At 41.4% G+C, this 22,543-nt stretch overlaps 1 protein-coding gene and 1 long non-coding RNA gene across 2 annotated transcripts in view; one reads left to right on the top strand and one right to left on the bottom strand.

Annotated features, from left to right (window-relative positions):
• Positions 1-22,543, bottom strand: part of CDH13 (cadherin 13) — a 758,015-nt gene that overhangs the window by 418,361 nt on the left and 317,111 nt on the right. The window lies entirely within an intron of this gene.
• Positions 2,821-11,559, top strand: LOC109310659. Its single transcript, XR_002101287.1, has 2 exons — positions 2,821-3,042; positions 11,342-11,559. It is a non-coding gene; the product is annotated as an uncharacterized LOC109310659 (long non-coding RNA).

The following is a 22,543-nucleotide window of genomic DNA, read 5'->3' as shown; positions in this document are numbered from 1 at the left end:
TCCTGACCTCTGATCATGCGCGTGGCTCTCCTCTGGACTCTCTCAAGCTTCTCCACATCCTTTTTGAATTGTGGAGCCCAAAACTGGACGCGGCACTCCAGCTGCGGCCTCACCAAGGCCGAGTACAAGGGGAGAATGACGTCCCGGGATTTATTAAATTAATTATTAAATTCACAAGTGAAAGTGCAATTTTTTTGCAGCAATCTTTCAGATCCCTCTTGCTCTTGATTTAATGAGAGGAAAAAAGATTACTTACTGTCTGGAATGATGTATGTTTTTCCAAATTCTACAGTGGATCATTAGTTAATTGGCCTGTATCCTTAACGTGACAGAGTCCCTTATTATCCTGTCTTCAGAATTTCTAACTGTAGGGATTTTTTCTTCTCAATCTCAAAAGGAGAAATATTTTGGAATTATGATCAGTCACCGAATTTCTAGGTATCTCACTGGTTTATTGGGCTTTTTAACAGCTATTCAATCACGACAATTGTTACTTAAGTCGCTAAACCAGGAAATACTGTATTCATTCAAGGAAGATCACACAGTTTCAGAGAATTTGAGGGCTGACATCTCTGAGTGGCAAGCAGTTGGAGGAGCTCCAAATCTATACTTAGTTGTCAAGAAAAATCTGAGGGTGATTGACAAATAAGCATTGAAAAAACAATGTCTAACGGACTCTTTAAAAATAGAAGAGGAATGATTGGGGATTTATAGAGGTGATTTACTATAAACCTATAATTGTGATCTAAGAAAGGCAGGTCCACAGAAAACAAGCATTTAATGGTTTCTAGTTGTAGGAATTCAGGACATGGGACTGTATATATCTTATGCAATCATCATCCATGCAATAAATATTAAATATAAATAATTTAATAATTATATTAAATATTAGACTAAATGTGCCCAGCACTTTTTGTAATTCATGACCTCGGTCGATAAAATCCTTCCCTGAACTACATTTATATTTTAACATTCTGGCTCTTTGACATTATTTTGCCTAAAAAATAAACAGGTTGCGTGGCTCAGTTCTCTACTAATTATAACTACGCAAATAACGGATTTTTTGGCTCACTGGCCAAACTACAAATAAATAAATAAATAAATATTCTGGGTCAACAATGATTGTTTCTATTTCCTCATCACAACAAAAAAACAGAAAGAATTAATTTAGGATCAAGCAAAACTTATTTACTCAGTAATATTTCTTTCATTTTCAGCATGATTTTTCCTTCTTTTTTATATTTTAAAATATATTTAGTCTTGAAAAGTTGCTTCAAGAGGAAAATCAAAACGTTTCACTTTAAACATACCAAAATCAAGGGAGGGGTGGAGGTGGGGGTTTTTTTGTTTATTTGTTTTCCCGATTCCTATGGCCCACTTTTAACGCTGAGTAGTTTTGGGTGACCCAAACCTATACTTATCAGTAAATAAAATATTGTTCCAAAAATGTTTGCTTGTCTCTGTTCCTGAACCACTTTCATAACAGATCCAATGTCTCCTGGCTTGTGTAAACACACTTATCTGGACCTTGTGAGTAGCAAATCAGAGTGGTGGCATTTTACTCCTAGCTTGTACAAGTGTAAATGACTGCATAAAACGTGTGTTGTCAAAACTCACACCTAGTTTATTCACTTTTGGGATGCCTTTTCATCTACACATTCTCACTCAGCTTTACATGTAAACAGCAGCTTCCACTAGAGAACCCTTAGCAGCTGCCTTGCCCGAGGCCCAGTCCTGTTTAATTTTGAGAGGATCTACACAACTCTAGTAGAACTACTCTACACTCCTCTACCCAACTCTTTCCTCCTCACACTCCATGGAAACCTTCATGCAGTGTCAAACTAAGGAAAATCGGAGGGTAGTTTCCCATTCCTGGATTCAACAGCAATCATAGCCCATTCACCACACCAATCCGTTATCAAGGGTCTCAGCTACAAACTCATGTTTGGAGTCCCGCCTTTAGGGGAGACACAGCGAGGACACACGATATGCATTAAGGCGAAACTTTTAGTAGGAACAAAAGTAGCTGAAAGCACATAATAAGGAATGAGTGCGGAGGCATCTGATTCAGAATTGAATAAGAGAAGCAAAGTGAGCAAAACGGGGTAGGTGAACATAAGGAAATTGATGTGATCAAGCCCACACTTGAAATCTAATGTCCAGCTTTATTTATGATTTCAAAGATTCTGCCGAAATTTTCTTCATTTTTCCAAGCTGCCTGCTGAGTCTTGTTCTTAGAAAGTATGATGGAGTTGAGTGGATTCTAGGTGTGTGTTTGTGGGGGCGGGGGGAGTATGAATAATATCGGAAGTATTTACAAATCTTCATAATTGGACACGTTTAAAAAAAATGCAATAAACAAGATCAAGAACCATTTGGTTTCACTGCCTGCATTTGAAACCAATGCAAAACTTCTGGGTATTTTAAGAATCTGTTTAGCACCCAATTCCCATTTGTAGCATATAACCCACAGATCTAATTATAGATTTTTCTCGGTCACTAGTTCCCTAGGAAACAAATCCGTGGCTCATGTCTTGTGCATGGAAGGTCAAAGTAGGAAGATAAATATTTTTCTGTGTATAGAAACTTATCTAGAGGTCACAGGTCTGCATCTCAGCAGATGTTGGCACTTCCATCAAGGGCATCTGGTATTTTTGACACATATCTCAACCCTTTAAAACTTGAAATATTTTGATCTGGAAAAGCACTTAATACTTTAATTATTAACAACGACTTCATGTTTTGCTGCTGTAAACAGAGTTGCATGCTACCTTTTATGTAAATGAATATGCCTGGGTACAGCTCACTTCTTGACTTAAAAATGATGAACAGTCGTGGGACAATGGGAAACATCTGGAGACTCAGAACATATTGGAAAAGTGAGGCAGGAGATGGAGTTTCACTTCAAAGGATGAATGAATGATAAATGTTATGGGGCATCTGTCCTGAAATTGACCCTGAAAATTAACACTGGATGTCAGCACAAACTGATCCAACAACTGAATCCATAAGCTTGTAATTGCACTACCAGAATGGAAAAAGGTGAGTAAATATTGGTGCTTCAGTTTCATCATGCATTGTTGATTAGACAAAAGACACTTAGAATATAATTAAATCTAAAACCAAGCCATGTGTAAATGAATAATTACAGAGGGGGGAAATGAGGAGAGGAGATAATTTAAAAACAAGTTCTTTTTCTCAGATCTATCCTCTACATCCCCAATGCTCAGTTCTATCCTGGCCTCATATAGAGAATATAGTTACAATCCAAAAGTATAGCATTAGATTAAATTCCTAGTCAAGTTCCAAATGAATTTATCCTGCCCTGAGAGATGAGTGCCGTATCAGTCCTTTGCACATGGATAAATGCCAAAGTGCGTAAGGACTCTGAGATTTGACCCAATAATAATTACCTATTTACATCATGGTCTCTTCTCTTCCTAAAGTATACACTTAAAGTACAGCATCTGATGAAGTCAACTTGGGTTCATGAAAGCTTGTGCTCCCTCTCTATAGCTTATTAAATTAGTTTATAAGGCCGCATCTAGGCGAGTGCAGCTGTGCAATGTGTTGAGCTGCAGACACATCTGCGGCACCACCAAACACACAGTCAGCTGTTCTCCATGCCACAATGGAGCAGTCTGGAGGGTTTTTTGGACCTCTGGATATCAAAAAAATAATCTGTGGAAGAAAAAAGGCGAGCAGCGCATGCACCGGCAGCCCGCACCACTCAGAAATGGCTCAGGCCAGCTGGAGCCAGGCTCCGCACAGCAGAATCACTGTTGCTGCAGCCCTGGGAGACCCCCAGGACACCAGGTCAGGCTGCTGGGGCCAGCCCAGTGCTGCCCCTAGCCTCCCCTACTGCCCCTGGGGTAAACTGTTGCGTGCTAAAGCACACATGCCACAGGCTTTCCTTAGGGACAAGTAGTGTCAGCGCAAGGTGTGCCACTAGTAGTTGTCCACAGAGAACCAAACATCCACACCACGTGTGGATGTGGCCTAAAGGTGCATACGTACCCTGCCTTTTCAGTATACTTCAGTAGACAAACAGACAGATAATCTAATCTCCAATATTTTAACTTCCTCTGTACTGATTCCCCCCCCCCTTTTGCTTTTTTTTTCCACATTCTTTTCTCATTTATTATATTTCCTCTCTTGAGCTTCTCAAGCTAGCTTCCCCCCCCCACACACACACCCTTTTATCCCTAATAAACTGTCTCCTCTTAACTAGAAGATAACAGGAAATTAAATATAATATTAAAAGACTTCAAAAAGACTATAAAAGTTGAACCACGCTTGGAAGCAAAATCATGGACTGGTATTGAAGGGAAAAAGGCCCACAAGTAATAAATAGTCCTGAATATCCATGTACACTCTTCTATAGAGACAAAAAAATTTGGAAGATTTGCTCAGCCCTAATAATATTGAACATTCTTAACTCCATCGGCCATATTATTACATAATTTCCTTTCTGGATACACTGCCTGAATGGTACTGCCCATGCCTTAACCCTCTATAATAGAGGAAATAGAAATGATCAAAGACAATGTGCCTGAGCTCTGGCTTGGGGGACCCCATTTCTCAAAGCCAGTAAAACAACCTTTCTTCTAAAACATGCCATCGTCATCCAATCCACTGAGATTATCAACTGGGAGGCTCTTGCCTCTGGCAGTGATAGGCTTTGGCTTGGAGCACTTGTCTACCAGTAAGTAAGAACAACATATTTCATATATGCCATGAATCCACCAGAAGATGGCAATGAGATTTAGAAAAGTCTCAGGATATATGGCTTTTTAAAGCAGCATGTAGTTAACAAGTGGAACTCATTGCCACAGGAGGTCTTACAAACAGAAAGTATAACCGGGTTTTTAAAAGGTTTGGAAAAATTTGTGGAATACAGAATCATTAACAGCTCATAAACAGAACAGCCAGGGATGTATGGTCTGACATCTCTAAATCAGAGCCTAAGAAGGGCACGACAATGGTGAAATACTCCAGACATGCCCTGTTCATATGCTGTCTGTCTAAACTATCTGCTGCTGCCAGTCAGAGAAACGAGGGGAAACGTGGCCCATTGATCTGACCCAGTAGAGCACTGCTTGTTTTTACATTCTGAATCCCTTCATCACTGAAGAACATTTCAAATTTCCTATGGATTTCTATGCTACAAGATCAAGCTCTAAACCCATATTACATTGCCGGTGCCTGAGCTTTTCAAGATAACTTGAAAGACTCTATCTAAATATGTATAATTACTACATTAATGCTCCATTGCAAAATTTCATATTATGCATGAACAAAACTAAATAACAACTCTTTTACATATTTACCCCAATTTAGTCTCATTTTAAAGATAGATAAATGGTTGCATTTAGGCCTGGAACCGGCTTCAATTTACATAAGAGAAATATGCTAACTAAATATTTGCTAGCCTGAAAAGCATTTAACCAGTAAATTCACTCACTTTGCACATTAAATTAGATTTAGTGAATATTAATACACATTTTGCACTGATCTTATGTCAGAAATGTGCTTCTTGACTCTAATAGCATTATACACACAGAACCACACAGTGCTGCGACATTCTCAAGTGCTCTAGACCATTTTATGGAAGGGAAGCTTCCCCTTTAATCTTTCATTTTTTTAAAAGAAAAAAATGAACCTCTGCTGACTTCTCATCTCAAGATCAGGGCTGTGAATTATGAACAGAGGGAAAATTTTCTAGAGGTCATAAGCCTTTCCCACTGACTAGCTTACCACTCCATATGCTTGCTACTGAGAGATCCTTTTTGAGGTGTTTAATGCATGCCATGCACTGCATAAGCACTGACCTACTGAAATCACTATTTCGTGGATTTCACGGAAATCACGAAATCTGGAACTGCTTGCAAAAGTGGGCAATATCTGTGAAATCCAAGGAAGAAAAAAAAAAGAAAATGTACCGAAAATAAAATGCTGGCTCCCCAGAGGGATCCAGTAGTCCTCATGGCACAGCTTACTGAAGGGGAGGCTGTCCACGTGAAGCGAAGCCCACCTCCCTTGTCCCTCACCATTGACTGGTTGAGTGGGTCTGTTGTGCAGACCTGCTCCTTTCCACCCATCAGTGGCAGGGCTGCATGATAGACATCACTCACAACCAAACAGTGGCAAGGCTGTATGACTGACAGCCCTCGCAACACATTAGCAACAAGGGGTGGGACCACTAGAGCCCCTCACCCAATCAGATGCATGGGGGATGCCACCATGATCAGCCCACAAAAGTGATGACCAGCCCTGCAATCTCCCTACAAAACTGACCAGCCATCTCCTTGAGTTGCGTAGGACCCTATGCATGAGGAGCCTGGGCACCTAATTCACAGCTGTGGATTCTGCTTCTAAAACTCATATGCTGCAATGCCAAAGCCCCTTTGTGGATCTAATCCACAGTGTCTACTATGTGACATATTGAATAAGAGAGAAGATATGCGTTAATTAGGAAGAAAGGCATAGATTGTTACAAACTGGAGAGGAAAAATGTAACCTTGGTATTCTAGCAGAATTCTACCATAAAATAGGACCCAGCTGCATTTTGTGTAGCGTCCTTTATACAAAATAGTTTGGATCTTTTCCGCCTCCCATGCAGAAGCACACAACATGACTTCAGCTTGAGAAGGACTGGGATCTTTGGCTATGTACAGACATTTAGAAAGTCTGAGGTGGAATCGAGATAAGTTATGCCGTTTTCTATAAGTGGCATAGTTTAACTTGGCTGACGACAGAACATGCACTCACCCTTTGGCAGGGGGGGTGTAAACCTGAGCTCAGGTTCTTCTACTTTTAAACCAGTCAGTTTATGTTGAACTTCTATTCTCTTACAGGTATAGACCTGATTCTGATCACTTATACCAGTAAAAGTGTAACGTTTGTACCTAGCCTATATGTAGTTAAAATAATATGGAACTTAAAGAGTGAGCCAGCAGTGATAATGTTACACCACTCTTAACTTTTTGTGAGAGATTATCCTCTAGACCAAATTACTTCTCATTCACCATCATGCGATATCCCAATAGCAACTACAGAAGCTTGACATGCACAATGATAAGACAGTTAATAACGTTGCTTTTTTAACTGTGTAATTCAAGAACACTAACATGGCCAAAACTGGGCACCCAAGGTTGTGCACTTAAATTTATACTGAGCGACTCTGTAAAGCCAATATTTGGGATCCATATTTAAGAGCCTACATTAGAAAATGTCTATGTTAATGGTGCTCAACAGCCCACAGACCAGACCTAACCCATGGAGCTGTATCATCTGGCCAAAGTGCTCTTTGTGGGTCTGGACGGTTGGCAGTGGGCAACCAGTGGCAATGTTAATTGCCGCCCCCGGCTGCTAAATTTCCAGACCCACAGAAAGCCCTGAAGGGCAGATAACGTTGCCTAGCACCCTATACCAGGATGGCATGTGGCCAGATTTGTGTGTGCAGGGTTAGGTCCAACATGCAGGGTCAGGCTGGCATCTTCAGCGTTATGTGGGATCCCATCCGCGGACAGACCCTGCGCCACACACCTGGCCTGTGGGTCAGACGGTTGAGCACCACTGCTCTAAGTGACACAGCCTTCCTCAAAAAGCTTGTAGAAAAGTGCCCTGGCATCTTCGAGCCAAGCAGGAAGGTCAGCAGCCCTCCAGCTGTAAGTGCCCTGCAACCACCAGTGTTCGAGGTATCTCTTGTTCCACAACCTTGCCCTGAAGTTGCCTTATAGCAGAAGAAATTGTTCTTTTTTGTAGTCACCCACTGACCATTTTTTCCTCCCTCTTTCCCCTACTTCCCTTTTATTCCAATGGTTGCGAAAAATGTCCAGGAAAATGAGTGTCACTTGAGTCAGTGGGACTACTCACATGAAGGCTCCCCAGTAAGGGAGAAAAGGAAGGATTGGAAGAAAAAAGAAAAGGGTGAGGTTATTTTAAGATGAGCAAAAACTGATTGCACCCTCGTTCGTATGTTAGAGAGATTGTGCGAGGGCATTCGCACACTTTTCCATCTTCCCTTAACTGTCAATTTTCTGGGGTTTTAATGGGCTTTTTAAAGGTGGCATTCTTTGGCATTTGTTCATTTTAATAGTGGCAACCATAACGGAAAGCTCCTCTTTTTTTCTTTGCTGGCAATTCAATACTTAACTTTTGTCTCCCCCTAAAAGGGGTCAGCTGTCAATTTTATTCAGTTTTTGGGGTGTGAAATTAACTTTTTTTGCCAAATAATGAAACTGCCAAACAGCACATTGAGATGCACTATCATTCTGGGTGTGCATTTTCTCTGCACAGAACTGCTCTAAAAAGAAAGAAAAGGCTCTGGTTTAAACTCGTTCTGAAATAATGAAACCCTTTTAAACCCTTTAGCACCTTCATATTATGGTATGGGATAATTTCTCAGTGCTGCAATAAACATTTTTCTCTCTCCTCTCCCTAATGCCTCTCCCCCATTTCCCCCAGAGATAAAGGTTCAAAATCCACAATAAATCTCAGGATTATTAGCAACTCAATGTTAAGGTAAAACCTGCTCTCTGCCATGGTTTGTCATTGCTTTCACTCTTTCGAAAGATCAATATTAAACCTTAATGAATGTTTTACTCTACTAAAAGCAGAAATGCAATGTTTCAAACTACAGGTTCCAATGTGCAAACATCTCTATAGAGTACCAATTAGTGACACACAGAGTTACATTACTCTCTCAAGAAGCTTTTGGATGACTAGATGATAATTGCAACACAGTTTTATAGTCATCTGTATATAACTTCATGCAATCATACCAGGGAATTATCAAATCAATCAAAAGTTAAAATTAGCAGCAAAGCATATACAATTCCCAAACTAATCTTTTTCAAAATACAAAATAGAACTATGTTGGGACTGATCTGAAATTCCCCAAAGCTAAAATGTCTTCAGGTTCAATTAACAACTAGCCCACCATAATTTACATGCGATTCCAGCGTGTCAGAGTTGAGTTGTACCAGACCTATTGTTTAGGGTATGGCATCGTTGAGAACTGCATATTGACAGTGTTATCTAAATCTAATATTCAGTGGGCTACACAGCTCTACAGCTAAATGTTTTATAATTGCATTACCTGGAATAATGTTTAGAAATAAGAGGACCAATATTTGCCAACCCAAGACTATAAAGAGAACTGTTAAATCTATTAAAGTAGAAAGTGGAAGGCAGTGCAATAATTCAGAAAATGGAAGAGTAATTTCATAGTCAAATACAGCTTAACAAGAAGCCGGTGAAGCAACTGCAGCGTGGGTGTAATGAACTTATCTAACCTAGCGTACTTAGATAATCTCTCTCAGCACTAGTATTCTGGAAAAGAGAACCTGCCACATTCAGCACAGCCTAAGGAAAAAGGTTGTAAGCTTGTATTACTGACCACTTTAGAAAAGCATCCACTAAACGATTTTACAAGTGAGCCACAGTATTATAAGAAAATAAGGGAAAGTCAATATTATTAATATATAAGCATCTCCCTGCAACTGGCTCTAACCTCTCATCCAAATTCTTGGTATTAACATAACTTCATAGAAACCAAAGAGAAAGTAGCTATTATAAGATCATCTTTTCTATTCTACTCCAAATGGAGAATTGTTCCTCCAGAAACAATCTTCCAGCATTGTTACCAGTGCAAGGTCCTCAACCTAATACGTTAAAAAAAAAAAAAAAAAAATTCACCAGCAGGAATTTTTCCTCATTTCCAACTAAAAAGCATTTTTTTTTTTTTTGCTTATTTTCCTCCCAGATCGATTGCTTTGGACCACCCAAGAAAGATGATCTTCTTTGTCATTGTTTATACCTTTCAAATACCCATGGACATGTCTCTTATAACTCATCATCATTTAGCAAAGGTGTTCGTACATACGAGGTGTATATATACATCTGGCCATACACACACTTCATATAATAAGGTGTATGGCCAGATGTCCAGGTTGGAGCTATAGGCCTGGGCCCTTTTTGCTGTTTCACATCTATTGCTTTTCAGCCTAGCTGTGTGGCTGACCCTCAGCGATATGTCTGGCTAGCAGATTTGGGCCAGGGTGAAGCTTACTACGTCTTGAGCCATAGTGAGACCTGGAACTACTTGTTTTTCCAGGCCTCAGTGAAGTATAGGCCTGGTTGCCTTTTTGCTGCCCAGTTCAGGCCTGGCCTCCTTTTGTCCCTTTTTGTAATTTATATCTTTACTAAGGCATGTGGTTAGGTGCCAGGGGCCAAGCCAAGATAGGCCTGATCTTTCCTTCTAGCTCTTTTGCAGTTTTCTGCCCAGCAGAGCTGGGGTTGGGACTATGGATTTTGGGGTGCAGTATGCTGATGAAACCCGCAGTTAGCCCCTCAAAGCCACCATGCGTAAGTGGAGGTAGTGCTCTACCACTTCTCCAGGAGCAGTGGAGCCCTTTGCAACGCACAAGGACCCACGCTCTCAAGCAGCTCCCCATAGCACAGTGAACCCAAAGAGCAGCTCAGGACTCTCTGCTGTGCCCCCCGCCCCACTCCAGCCCATTGCTGTAGGCAGTTATAGGGGTGCAGGACCCACTGGGGAGTCCCAGGTCCCAGACCGCCTGGATATGGGTGAAGTCTCCCCAAGAGGATGCCACCTGTAGACTTTGCTTTTTAGTTACTAGTGTTTTAAAACTATATTCAATGTTTTCTTTACTTTTATTTTGTTCTCTGTAATAAATTTGGGTGTTTGTGTTTATACTGCTTGTAAGGAGGTGGGGTTTGTTTCTGCAGAGCACCCTAGACATTCATTTGGTCTGGGTGGGGGCTCGAGCCCAGGTAAAATATATTTAGTACCCCAAAACTGAACCCAACCAATGCCTGGCAGAAGGGTTGCATGTGACATCACCCAGGCCTTGTCCAATTAGGGAGTACCAGAGTCCAGCCTCTCTCTCACTCATCTGCTTGAAGGATCTTCTGCTTTCTCTGGCCAATGAGGCTAGAGGGTTTTACATATATTGCCCAAATACAGACCCCAGTTTACCATGCGCTGAGCACATGGCCAGAACAACAGGGGCCATCTTGCCCGCCCACACACACACACACACACACACACACACACACACACACACACACACTATACACCCCAGTGTGCATCTGTGGGTGTTTCATAAATATATGGCCATATACAGACAGAGAGAGAGATTTCTATATAAAAAAGACAGATCCTTAGTGGCTTTAGATAAAGTAGCAAATGACCCCACCTGAGATCTGGCTCATAAGTTATTTCTTGTTAAACTGTAAGTCAGTGTCTCCTACTCATTAAGAAGTTTTCCCTGTCTGTTTGCCCCACAATTTGACCATGTTTCTTTTGTTTCAGAACAAGTTAATTGCTACAAAATGGAATTTAAACAGGAACAAACTGAAGTAGTAAAAGGAACCTTTTTAGAAAAGTGTCATGGAAAAACCTGTCAAAACTCTGTAATATTAAAGTTCTTTTTACTTTTATCTGTACATCTTGGTTTGTGATCAAACCAACTATAGCCCAAAAAGATAAATTGGCCCTGAGCTGGAAAAAATAAAAGTATCATCATCTTATGGTGCTGGCTATATGTCACAATATACTGGTTGATGGGAAAAAATCCTGGGGGAAATCCTTGCTCTACTGAAGACGATGACAACATTTCCACTGATTTAAATAGGATTTTACCCTCTCCCCCTCCTCAGGGTTAGAGGTGTGTAGTAGGAAAATACTCGATGAAGGACTGGGATTGTTGGACTTTCCAATTTATGGCCAAGTGTTTTGAATGACAATGGGAAATGTAGCTGCTACCCTCTGGACAATACTGTTCTATCATTTTCTCCAATGCTTATTCATTGACGGGAATAAGAAGGAGCATGCTACCTTGGCTTCGAATGACTGCTATAAACTATTTGCTGCCAGGAAACTCTTTTAGTTATGCTCTTTACTATAAATTAGAATAAACTGGTGTTTCTACAAGACGATTCGCATTTGTGCTAAACATGTAGATCCAAATTGTTAGGTGTGTTTACATTGCCCTACTTCCTTGTACACATGGATGGCAGAACTCCCATTGACTTTGGTGAAGTCAGGATTTTACCTACTTAAGGTGCATGATAGCAAATAAATTATACTGGAAAACAATGTGTTCTGTTTTACCATGTAATGTAAAGCATTATTTTCAACAATTTCCCCCCCAGTTTGACCACTTGTAAAATACTGTATCGTTTAGTCATGGTCTGTTCCAACATCTATTGAAATCACTGGAAAGACTCCCATTGAATGTTATAGTGGGGTGTACCCAGAGACCTAACATATAAAAATGGAGGGAAAACCTGCAGTAGCCTGTCTAATATTACTATTTTGTGAGACCCAACGCATAAGAAGAAAAGCAATGTAGCAGCATTCTAAAACAGAAGAAGGTTAAAATCTATGGATGTTTAAAAAGTGTTAAATTAAGGTGTTTAATGTTAGTACAACAAGCATTCATTACAGTAGGATGAGAAGAGAAAATTGTGCATGCCAGGGGGAGCACAAACGAAATATTTATCAAGGTTTCTGCCAAGACTTCTCAGAGCTCCTAGGGAAAATATGTTCTTTTGAAATTACATCTTGGCTGTGTGATGGGCAATGGATAATAAAGACTCAAAAAAGCTTTGCTTATTGTGACTGCCCTGCAGTTATTCATAAATACCATTCAGCTCATTTCTGTTTGTGGCCGTACACTCTCATAATGGTAAAGACACATTAATGTGGAATTTCCTGAATTGGAAAAACTCATTTGGCCTGTCCGTAGTTAACAAATTATGTGGATCTGTTACTTCAAAAGTCAACAAAGGCCAAGGATGAATTTCTTGCCCTAATGGAGTTTTGCCCTTTAGTCGGAGAAATTTAGATTGGGAGGAACTTTCTACGAATGTGGTCAAGTGCCAGAACAGGTTCCCTAGAGAAGTTGTGGACTCTCCATTCTTAGAAATTTTCAAAAGCAGGTGAGAATAGCTGAGATAGTTTAGGCAGGGATGAATGACCCCATGAACTTCCCTTGCAGCTGTAATGTCCTGTGATCCTATTTGTTAGAGAGACAATGAACCAAAATTATCATTGATGTAAGTCCACTAAAAGAAAAAAGATTGCAACGAAGAAGCACGTGGCACTACCCTTTATTACTCAAAATCTTGAGAGTGGTGTGACTTTTTTTTCTGATTGATACAAGGGTTTATCTGATTCAATTCAGTTTTCAGATGCCAAGTGCCAAGACATTTCCCAATATTATTTGGAGCTTAAACATTTGCTTAAGCAAACTGCATCATTCTGAAAATTAAATGCATAATGTGGCTTGAAAATAAGAAGCTGCTTACTTTCCACATCTTCTAGTGATGCCGACTGATGGACTATTAATGAGTTTCTGAGATTCCTTTATTTTAGAACAATAGCCGATTTGACTCCAGAATTCAAGTCATGAGTCACTGAGTTTGACAGACTTGCAGCAGTCTTAAACTTGTTTGGAAACCCATTTCCTCTGGAAACTGATAACGCTCTCTACTACCTGCAAATGGATCTGAGCCGCACAGAGGAATTCTTACAAGCCAGTATCAGGAAATCAAAATGGTTGCATTTGACTTATATTTTCCAGGAACTTTCTTTCCTTATCTTTGCGTGTATGTTGTAAAAATAGCTTTACCTTCTGGTAGTAGCTACAAAGTCTTTCAGAGTTTACAGTTGCAAATAATGAGACAACTAAATATTATTCATATCTATTTATGTTGGGAAGGGCAGATACAACCTAGTTCTGCATGACCAAAGCCAGTGATACTAGTGTTTCAATAGGAATCTTTTGGATAATTCAGATTTTGTTTCTGAAGAAAGCAATCAATTTGAGCAACTGAGGGGTTGTTATTCAATCTCCTGGAGATAATGGAAGATGAGCCACATCCTCTAATGTGAAGAGCAGCTTCTTCTTTTGACTCAGAAGCATGTAGATTTACTTCTGGTACCTCCAGCTGAAAAATAATGTGCTATTCTTTCCTTACAGAGACATCAACGTACAATTACATATATATATGCAACATCCTTCAAACAGTGCAATTCAGTTCATGGTGTGCACTCAGGGAGATGACAGGAATTAACCTGAGGGTTTACAGACATAAGTGGACTGATCCTGTTTGCCTCTAGTTGTGGATAAAAACCATTACTGTAAGTTATTTGTGCTAACCTTAATGTAAATATAACTTATTAAAATATTAGCATGAAAGAAAAGCAATTGAAATGTGGCAAGAATGCTGAATCCCAGAGATACTAACAGCAGGGAATTAAAGAGTTAACCAAGGAAACAGAAAGCTAATGATTATAGGTCTATACTTATGGTCAGGAGAGACTTTGACCTGTGAAAAAGCCTCAAGCCTGGGAAATAAAGTAGTTTATTTAATCAATAATTGATTATCTTTTTAACATAGTGGGCTCCATTAAAAAACAACAATATCTAATGCAATATTCTGCCAGAAACAGGGTGGCCTAATTTATTCTTTTAATTAACTTCAAATTTTGGAAACTGCAAATTCCTCATCTTATCTTCCCCTCTCTTTCATACAAGCAATGTATAATGCCTTCCGACTCCTTCAGCCCCTCAAAGTCTTCCTAACTGTGCATACATATAAAGACTTTTTTCCTCCTCTCTCAGAACCACCCAGCAGCTCAGGAACCCAGAAGTGGCAGGATGCATAGGCTGGTAAATTCAAACAGCACATCTCTGTGCTTCAAAATGCCCATGAGGTTGTGCCCAAAAGAAGTTTTGCCCACCTATACCTGTTCTGAATTTGTCCTTAGGTCATGATGCTCCACGTGCAAACATATTCACGTATGATACTTATGTAACATTGACCTTTTCTTAAGCTACCTTTCACTTACCTCCACTATTAATACATTAGCATTGTTACCCTACTTAGAATATGTTTTTTAAAAAAAAAGAGAATAAAATTCACCCCAACAGAATAGCAAGCTACAATTCCTAGGATGAATGTTGTTTGTTCCCTTGAAAAACTATTATAAATACAAAAAAAAAAAAGATCAATCATGGCTTAAGGAAAACTGATATTAAAAAACACCCCTGGAAAAACCAAAGTTTATCTGAGGGAACCATTATCCTTTTTAGCAACTGTAATGGTAAAGGGCCTGAAAATCAAATTCTGGACCTGGATGTGACAGCTCCCCAGAGCTCCAGGTAGTTTTGAAACAAGCTGTATAATAAACAATTCTAAGCTCTACTTTGGCTAGGAAAATGACTTTCTAAGTAACTTAACTTGTATTACTGACACCACGTTCATCACCGCCAAACAAAACATGAGTCACCTCTTTCATCAGCTTCAAGTATGGCTTTTTTGGTCATTTATCTTTGTTTTTTGTCTCCTCTGCCAATGAGTTTTTCAATCTGCTATGAAGCCTAGTTTATCAATACGTTATTTATGGCTTCTTTTATAAAAAAAAATTATTCCACAGTAAAATGATAATGCTTTATCCCTTGCAAGCCCACAAACAAGAAATAAACTCATAACCCAACAATTCTGAGAGTTTGTTTCAATTCATATTCCATCTCCAGCATAATCTGTGATATTACACAGCATAAGGCTGGTGAATAAGATTATACAATTAATGTATCAGTCTACTCGGAGGTTTAACTAACATAAAGGGCACAAGAAAGATGAAGAGTATTCCTGACCGCTACATTTCTTGGCCATCAATATTATTTCATAAACTTTCAAAATTTTTGACAATCTTTTCGACTTATCATAGGCAAACTCATACAGGGAATAAAACATAATGTTCATACCTGTAAATACATCATATGGCTCACAACATGAGCAAAGCTGGGTAAGATTTACATGAAAGAACATGAAGGGGACATAAGAGCCTGAACTCCGTCGGGTCATAGCCAGGCCTGAGGACTGCAACCAAACCCTGAGAAAATGGATTGAGAGCCCAGAGTACTGTAAAAAGGGCCCATAGCAGTCCAGAAACACTTTGGTCTGAGCTGAAGCCCAAGGACTCTGGGAGAGCTATTTCAAGGCTCTAAATTGATGCTTGGTGAGAGAAGAAGTGGGTACTTGAAGCAAGCCCTACGCAGAGGCAACAGTGAGAAGGCCGGGCAGACGCCCACAACCCAGAACTGGCCATCCAGGCCTGTATGGTTTTACCCCAACCTAGACTCTGAGAGAGCAAGAGAGATGGAGCTCTCTGCAGCAGCAAAGAGATTTCAGACTGGCAACCTAGTTGACTGAGGACACTTACCATTTGTAACATCAAGGCAAGGTAGGCAAGGCAGGAGAGTGCACCAGGAGGCCAGAGAGGTAAGCGGGTCGTGGCAGGACAGACTAATCAAGAACCCCTCCACCCCTCGCCAGGCTTGTTACAGCCTGATGGAGGCAGTTGGCAGATGTCATAATTTAGAGCAGCTCCCAAGATGCTCTAATCCAGACAGGGCAGAGAATCTGGTGGCTAGAACTGATACTCTGATGCCCACCTTCTCTTCCTTATACAGTGAATTATTCTGAGGCACTGGAGAACCATTAGCTTCTCATTACCAGCTACTGACAATTAAAATATCAGCATTCAAGGAAAAACAACACAATGTGCAAGATACATTCCTGAGGCTGGAATGGAAAAAAAATGACTTCTAGAGGAGCGAAATGGAGCATAAATATACAGTAAGCCCTATAATAAGGAGCTAGATTTTGCCCAAGTATCTGCCTGAAGGCTAGGGGAAGGAAAGCTAGCCATTAGAAAGAGAGGGACTACCTCTTTTTTAAACTGCATCTGTACGTTGGCCACACAGCTCACTTAACCGCAACCAGTAAACTTAAGACTTATTAATATGTACATCTTAACGGCTCGTTTTATTTTTAACAACATTTTTTTTTCTAAAGATGCAAAAATTAGTTGCAGTATTTCTCAGCTGAAATGGAATAAGTGCAGGAAGGTTTTTTCTTTTTTTTTTTTTCCCCCTTATAACAGTATTATCTTTCCTCACTGTGAAAAATGAGATAATTTCCAGTCACACACACTTGCTTACCATAACATTGCTCAGTGTCAAAAAATACAATTTAAGTCAGTTAATGGCAAGATTCTGTGAAAGTTTGAGCTGTTAAATTATTAAACTGTTAGATACATAACTTTGCCAGATAATGGCTATGCATCCTACATCTTGCAGAATGTAAATGTACCTATTAGTGTGAGGAAAAAAATCAGTTTAACACTTAAGCTAGTAAAAAAAAAAATTCAGAAAGGCAAGCAGTTAAATAAGCACGGGATCGCGTTGAACAGACCCGAGATGAAAAATAAATTAAAAAAAAAAAAACAACTTGTTTTAAGCAGTCCAAGTTTCAGAAGGCAATCTCCTATTGGAGCAATGAGTTCTAGCTGCTATGTTTGCTCACTAGGTTTTGGTCTGACTGAGTTTCCTTTCTGACCACTGAAACAGGCCAAAGGGACTTTAAACCTATTTCAAATGAGACATCCAGATTTGTCAGGAGCCAGCGGGGCAAGACTACAGTGCACGCTGCTTGAGTGATCCTTACTGCAGCTCTGGCCCTTAGGGGATCGTTTCCAATCGGCAAGTTGTCACAGGGCATAGCAGCTTTCAAGCTGCTGCAGCTTTTAAACCTAAGCCCGGTCCAGGCCTGAGAGAAAGGGTGGTAGAAAGGCAGTTTTCAGGTCCGCCTGCCTCCTTCCTCCATAATTACAAACATAGTCCAAGGTTTTAAAAAGGCACTGCAGTAACAACTGGTAAAAACAGACTTCTAATGGTATTCATTGCAAGTAGACCAAAACTGTGCTTTCATTTGCACCATTGCAGGAGGTTATGCCCACTTAGTATCAACCAGCTGTGGGTAATGCTTTTAGGGAGCTGATTATTTATTTACTGAATAGCCAGGAAATTATGTAGTTTTTCTATATATGGGACGGGGGGAAAAAAGGTATGAGCCCAATTCCAAAGAGCTTGCCATGTAGAAGTAGAAAAACTGACATGATTGCTCTAATTTGTTCTCAGTCTGATTTACACTTTTATTTTAAAAAGACATAAAGAACTCTCTCAAATCACTTGTGTTTTGGTGGTTTCAAATATTATACTTAACAGGCATATAAACCATCATCAAATGGGATGCTGACTGGCATTTGAAAAATAAGACTATCCAGTCTCGAAATTTCACGTAGAAAACTGTAAAGTACCCAACAGAAGTTTTGCCGGGGTTGTTGAATAATTACTAATACTTTTGTAAAGAGAACCAAAGGATTGAGACTGAGGCAGGGATATCCTAAAGCTTGATTTTATATTTCACCGAAAAGATGATTAAAACATTATGCCATGGGCCATAATCAGGCATTAGATCACTGAAAGAGAAAAAAATCAACGCATGAAGGTAAAGTTTAATTTCAGGAGTAAATGTTTGAGTCGCTTTTTGTTTCGTGCTCAGTTCTCATAACTCACAGGAACTGAGACTACTAACTGAATCTGCACAGGCCAATAAACAACTTCAGCCATGTGAAAACCCCAGTTATATGGGTGTAAATCCAAAGTGCATAAACTCAGTCTTCACTGGAATCGCTCCAGATTAATACTACGTTGACTGACATTAGCATCTAACTTCCATCACTTGATAGTGGCTTTGAATTATTCACTATGAATTATAATGGCAAAAGTTTATATCACATCTGTGAAAGTGAGGATAACTCATTTCCCATTTAATGAGCCACCATCTCTTCACCTGCATTTACTGAAACACTATAACTCCCAAGCCACGTAAAGGAATTACACATAAACCAGTATATTAGTAACCAGACAGAAGTTTAGCGCACACAGACTGGTTTAGAGATGATGAAACCCAGTATAAGATAGACCTGGATCAGTGTGGTTAAGACTTAATCGATTTAGGTTAGACCAGTCTATTGAACTTCTGTACCAGTTGCTCTACCAACTCAAGTTAGGTTTCTCTCCACAAGCATCCCATGCTGATGGATGGCCCCCTTCCAACCACCCCCCTCAAAGTGAGGCATGCTGGAACTTGGCCCAGCAGGCCCCATTCCCAGGTTGTACTGAATCAAGGCAGCACATACCACTGCCCTCCCCCGTCGGGCATCCTGCTTCTAGCTAGCTGTGAGCCGCAAACAAGCAGATGCAAGGAGGGGGACCAGAGGCTTCTCTTGCACAGACCTTGCTCAGGCTCTCCCAGCATCTCTCCCCAGTCCCACCTCCAGTCAGCTGTGAGCTGCAAACCAATGGGGCAGTTGGGGGGGGGCATTGCTCTGTAAAAGGAAGGATGGGCCCCTCGGAGATCTGGCAAATGGCAGGTGGTGGCAGCAGACACTCAGCATGATTCCTGCAATCATAATTCCTGTAACTACACCAAGCACCTGCTGCTGCCACCTACCACTCACTGGAACGCCAAGAGTCCTGATCCTTCCTTCTAAGGAGTGGCCAGGCCACCCCTCATTGATGCTGGGCACATGCCCCCAACCCTTTGCCATCATCACAAAGTCTGCGCTGTGCCTGGCCCTAGACTTCTATGAGAACCTCAGAGTGGGTCACCACTGCATTCCCAGCAGTCAATCAGGCGTGGCTCAGCCACTTGGCTGAACTCAGCTGCCCTTGGCAGCCTCCAGCGTGGTGGGAAGCATGCAGGAGAGTCCCCAACCTGCTGGCCTTGGCCAGTGTAGGGAGCCTGTGGGTCCCTCTCACCTCATGCAAATGTGTTCTGTTCACTCCTGAACTAACCTACGATGCTTGAAGTAAAGCACATAATTGACAATGATTCTGCTTTGGATTTTTTGAACACCTGTACATGACCCCAGTGTTTAAGCAATGTAATTTTACGTAACGCTGTATCCAGATGCTCATTTGATGTAATACTGTTCATATTAAAATTATAAGCAAATGTAAGTGTTGGTCCTAAAGCAACGATAATCCAGTCCTGACGTGGACAAAGTTTAGAGGAATTCTGATACAGGTTTGAGTCTCCAGCAAAAAGATCATCAAAATGCTTTTGTGGTTCTAATTAATTTGCTTAAGTACAGGGTGATGAACATAACTGAACAGATAAAACCGCACACAAGAATACATCTGGCTTCATAAAGAATGTATTACTGTACTAAAAGAATCTCTGATCTTTTTATATATAATTTAAAAGAACCGTAAGCAGGCTGACAAACAGACTCTGGGGATAAGCAATAGGATAAATCAAACTTTTAATTTAATGAATAAAGCTAGTTTCCCCTGGATCAGACTTTGTTGTCTAATTTTTACTGAAAACTAAAAGCTGGAGGCATATCATCAAAAGTTTCATAGACAAAAAACAAATGGCTTAATGGCATTACCAACACGGCCTTGTTTATGGAAATGAGAAAGTAACACATCATGGATTTAAAAAATAACTAGGTGCATTAATTAGTATTAATAAGGCAAATCATTGTATGTTTCTATTTGTATAGACAGAAAGATCTTAAGACGTTTCTGGGGCTATCAGCCAATACAGAGATCTCAGAGGGTTTTGCAAACAATCTTGAGAAAGAATAGTCGGATCATTCCAACTTATGAATCACTCACATCAATGTCCACTATATGACTCCTCGGACAAGGAAACGGATCTATTGCCATTAAGATTATTTCTGTAGGCCCATCACCTCATTAGTTCTTGGGAATTTTACCTTGACAGTATGCTATATCTGTCCCCTAAACTCAATTTACAACCTGGTATATCAATTTAACTATAATGACATGTATTCGAATAATTAAACCCAGCTACTTCTATAAAAAAATGTTAATTTATACAGCCAATACAGGGGATGTGTTCCTATGACAACCACCATTCTGACTGATAATTTATCATTTGAATATAATATTAGTCAAGTTTAAATGTTTAACAGCTTTTCTTCAAATTAAAAAGTACTGCAAGCCTTTTAAAAATAACTGGCAGTTCAGGGTATACATTCAGGGCCAGGCTAAATCTACTATACTGCCTAAGTCTAGACTTCGGTGTGGGTTAATGGAAATAAGTGGGAAGGATCTGCTCCTTCACAGGATTCCTAGGCTTGGCACAGAGAGAATATATAAACCTGTATAAGCTTGCTTCATCCTGCTTCATCTTTGTAAAAGTTTTCAGCTAACCATCCATGGAGCAGTACCTGTAGCACAGGGGTGGGCAATTATTATGGATGAAGGGCCGCTTAATGACTTTTGGTGAGCTGTTGAGGGCTTCAAGGGTAGCCCAACCCCTTGACAAATGCCCCACCCCCTGCTCACCATCTTGGGACTGGAAATCACACCCAAACCCCTGACCTTTGCTACTCTTCCTCCTTGCCCTTAATTCTATTCAAAATATCCTGATTTATCTGTGTTTGCATAGTGTATATAGAAGCGATTGCATAATAGCTGAAAATACTCTTGTATATTGTCTGTGGGGCATGTGGGGGATTTGTGGGTATAGGGGGTGTGGGGCTTGTCAAGGTGTTTGTGAAAGGGTGTGGGTGTGTCTGAGTCAGTGTGGGGTCTCTGGAGGATGGCACTTGTGGGAGGCTGCAGGTGTGAGTGTGTGGATGGGTGTGGGCTGTCCCCTGCCTCATGCATCTGCCATGGCACACAGCCCCCACCAGCAGCAGCAGCAAGCAGCAGGGCCCCTGGAGGCGTGCAGCTCTGGCTGAATCCCAGGAGCTGATATGGCAGCATAAAGTTCACTTGGCCCATTGGAACGTATCTTTGAGCCAGACTAGGCTGGGTCTGTGCCAGCATGTGGGCTCCTGACACTCCAGGCGGGAGCCACATGCCATTGGGCTTGGCTGACTCTGTGCCTCCATATGGGGCTTCTAACATTCCAGCAGGGAGCCCCATTTGGAGGCATAGAGCCAGCCCAGCCTAATGGTGTGCAGACCAGAAGCCACAGGGAGTTGTGCACCACTGAGCTGGGTGGGCTCCATGCCTCCATCTGGGGCTCCCACTCCCATGCTGGGATCTCCAAGTGGAGGCATAGAGCCAGCTCAACCCGATGATGTGCAGCTTCCACCTACAGTGCCAGGAGTCCCACATGCTGGCATGGAGTCAGCCTGGTTTAGCTTGAAGGCTCTTGGAGGTCAGGAGCAGTGGGGAGAAGAGGGACACAGGCGCACGTGTGTCCTTCCCACACGTGTGCCTCCTTTCTGGACCCGGAGCGGAGGAGAGCGCAGCAGTAGCAGCGGCGGCGGCGAGCGGAGCAGCTGAGGGGGCAGCAGCAGCTGATCCCCCTAAGGTAAGTGGGGCTGAGGGACTGAGGGGCCGGCGCGGCTGAGCCGGATCTGGAGGGGAAGCCCCCCGGGACCCTCTTAGCTGAGCCGGTAGGGAGCCGCGCGAACAGAGCGCGCAAACAGGCGCGGTCTGTAAGAGCACGCCGGCGTTCGCACCGGCGGGTGAGCAGGCGGGGCCCAGAGGCTGACCCCTGCTCTGCTAGTAAGGGCAGCAACTCCTGCGATGGTGTCGACACGGAGTTCTGCCAGGGCCCCTGCCCGGGGGGCGCGGCCTTCCCGGGGCTTGTCCGAGGCCTCCAC

This window comes from Crocodylus porosus, unplaced genomic scaffold, assembly GCF_001723895.1.
Source record: "Crocodylus porosus isolate Cpor-Errol unplaced genomic scaffold, CroPor_comp1, whole genome shotgun sequence".
Lineage (NCBI taxonomy): Eukaryota > Metazoa > Chordata > Crocodylia > Crocodylidae > Crocodylus > Crocodylus porosus.
The sequence above is the reverse complement of the archived record's forward strand: the minus strand, read 5'-3'. Positions and strand labels throughout refer to the sequence as shown.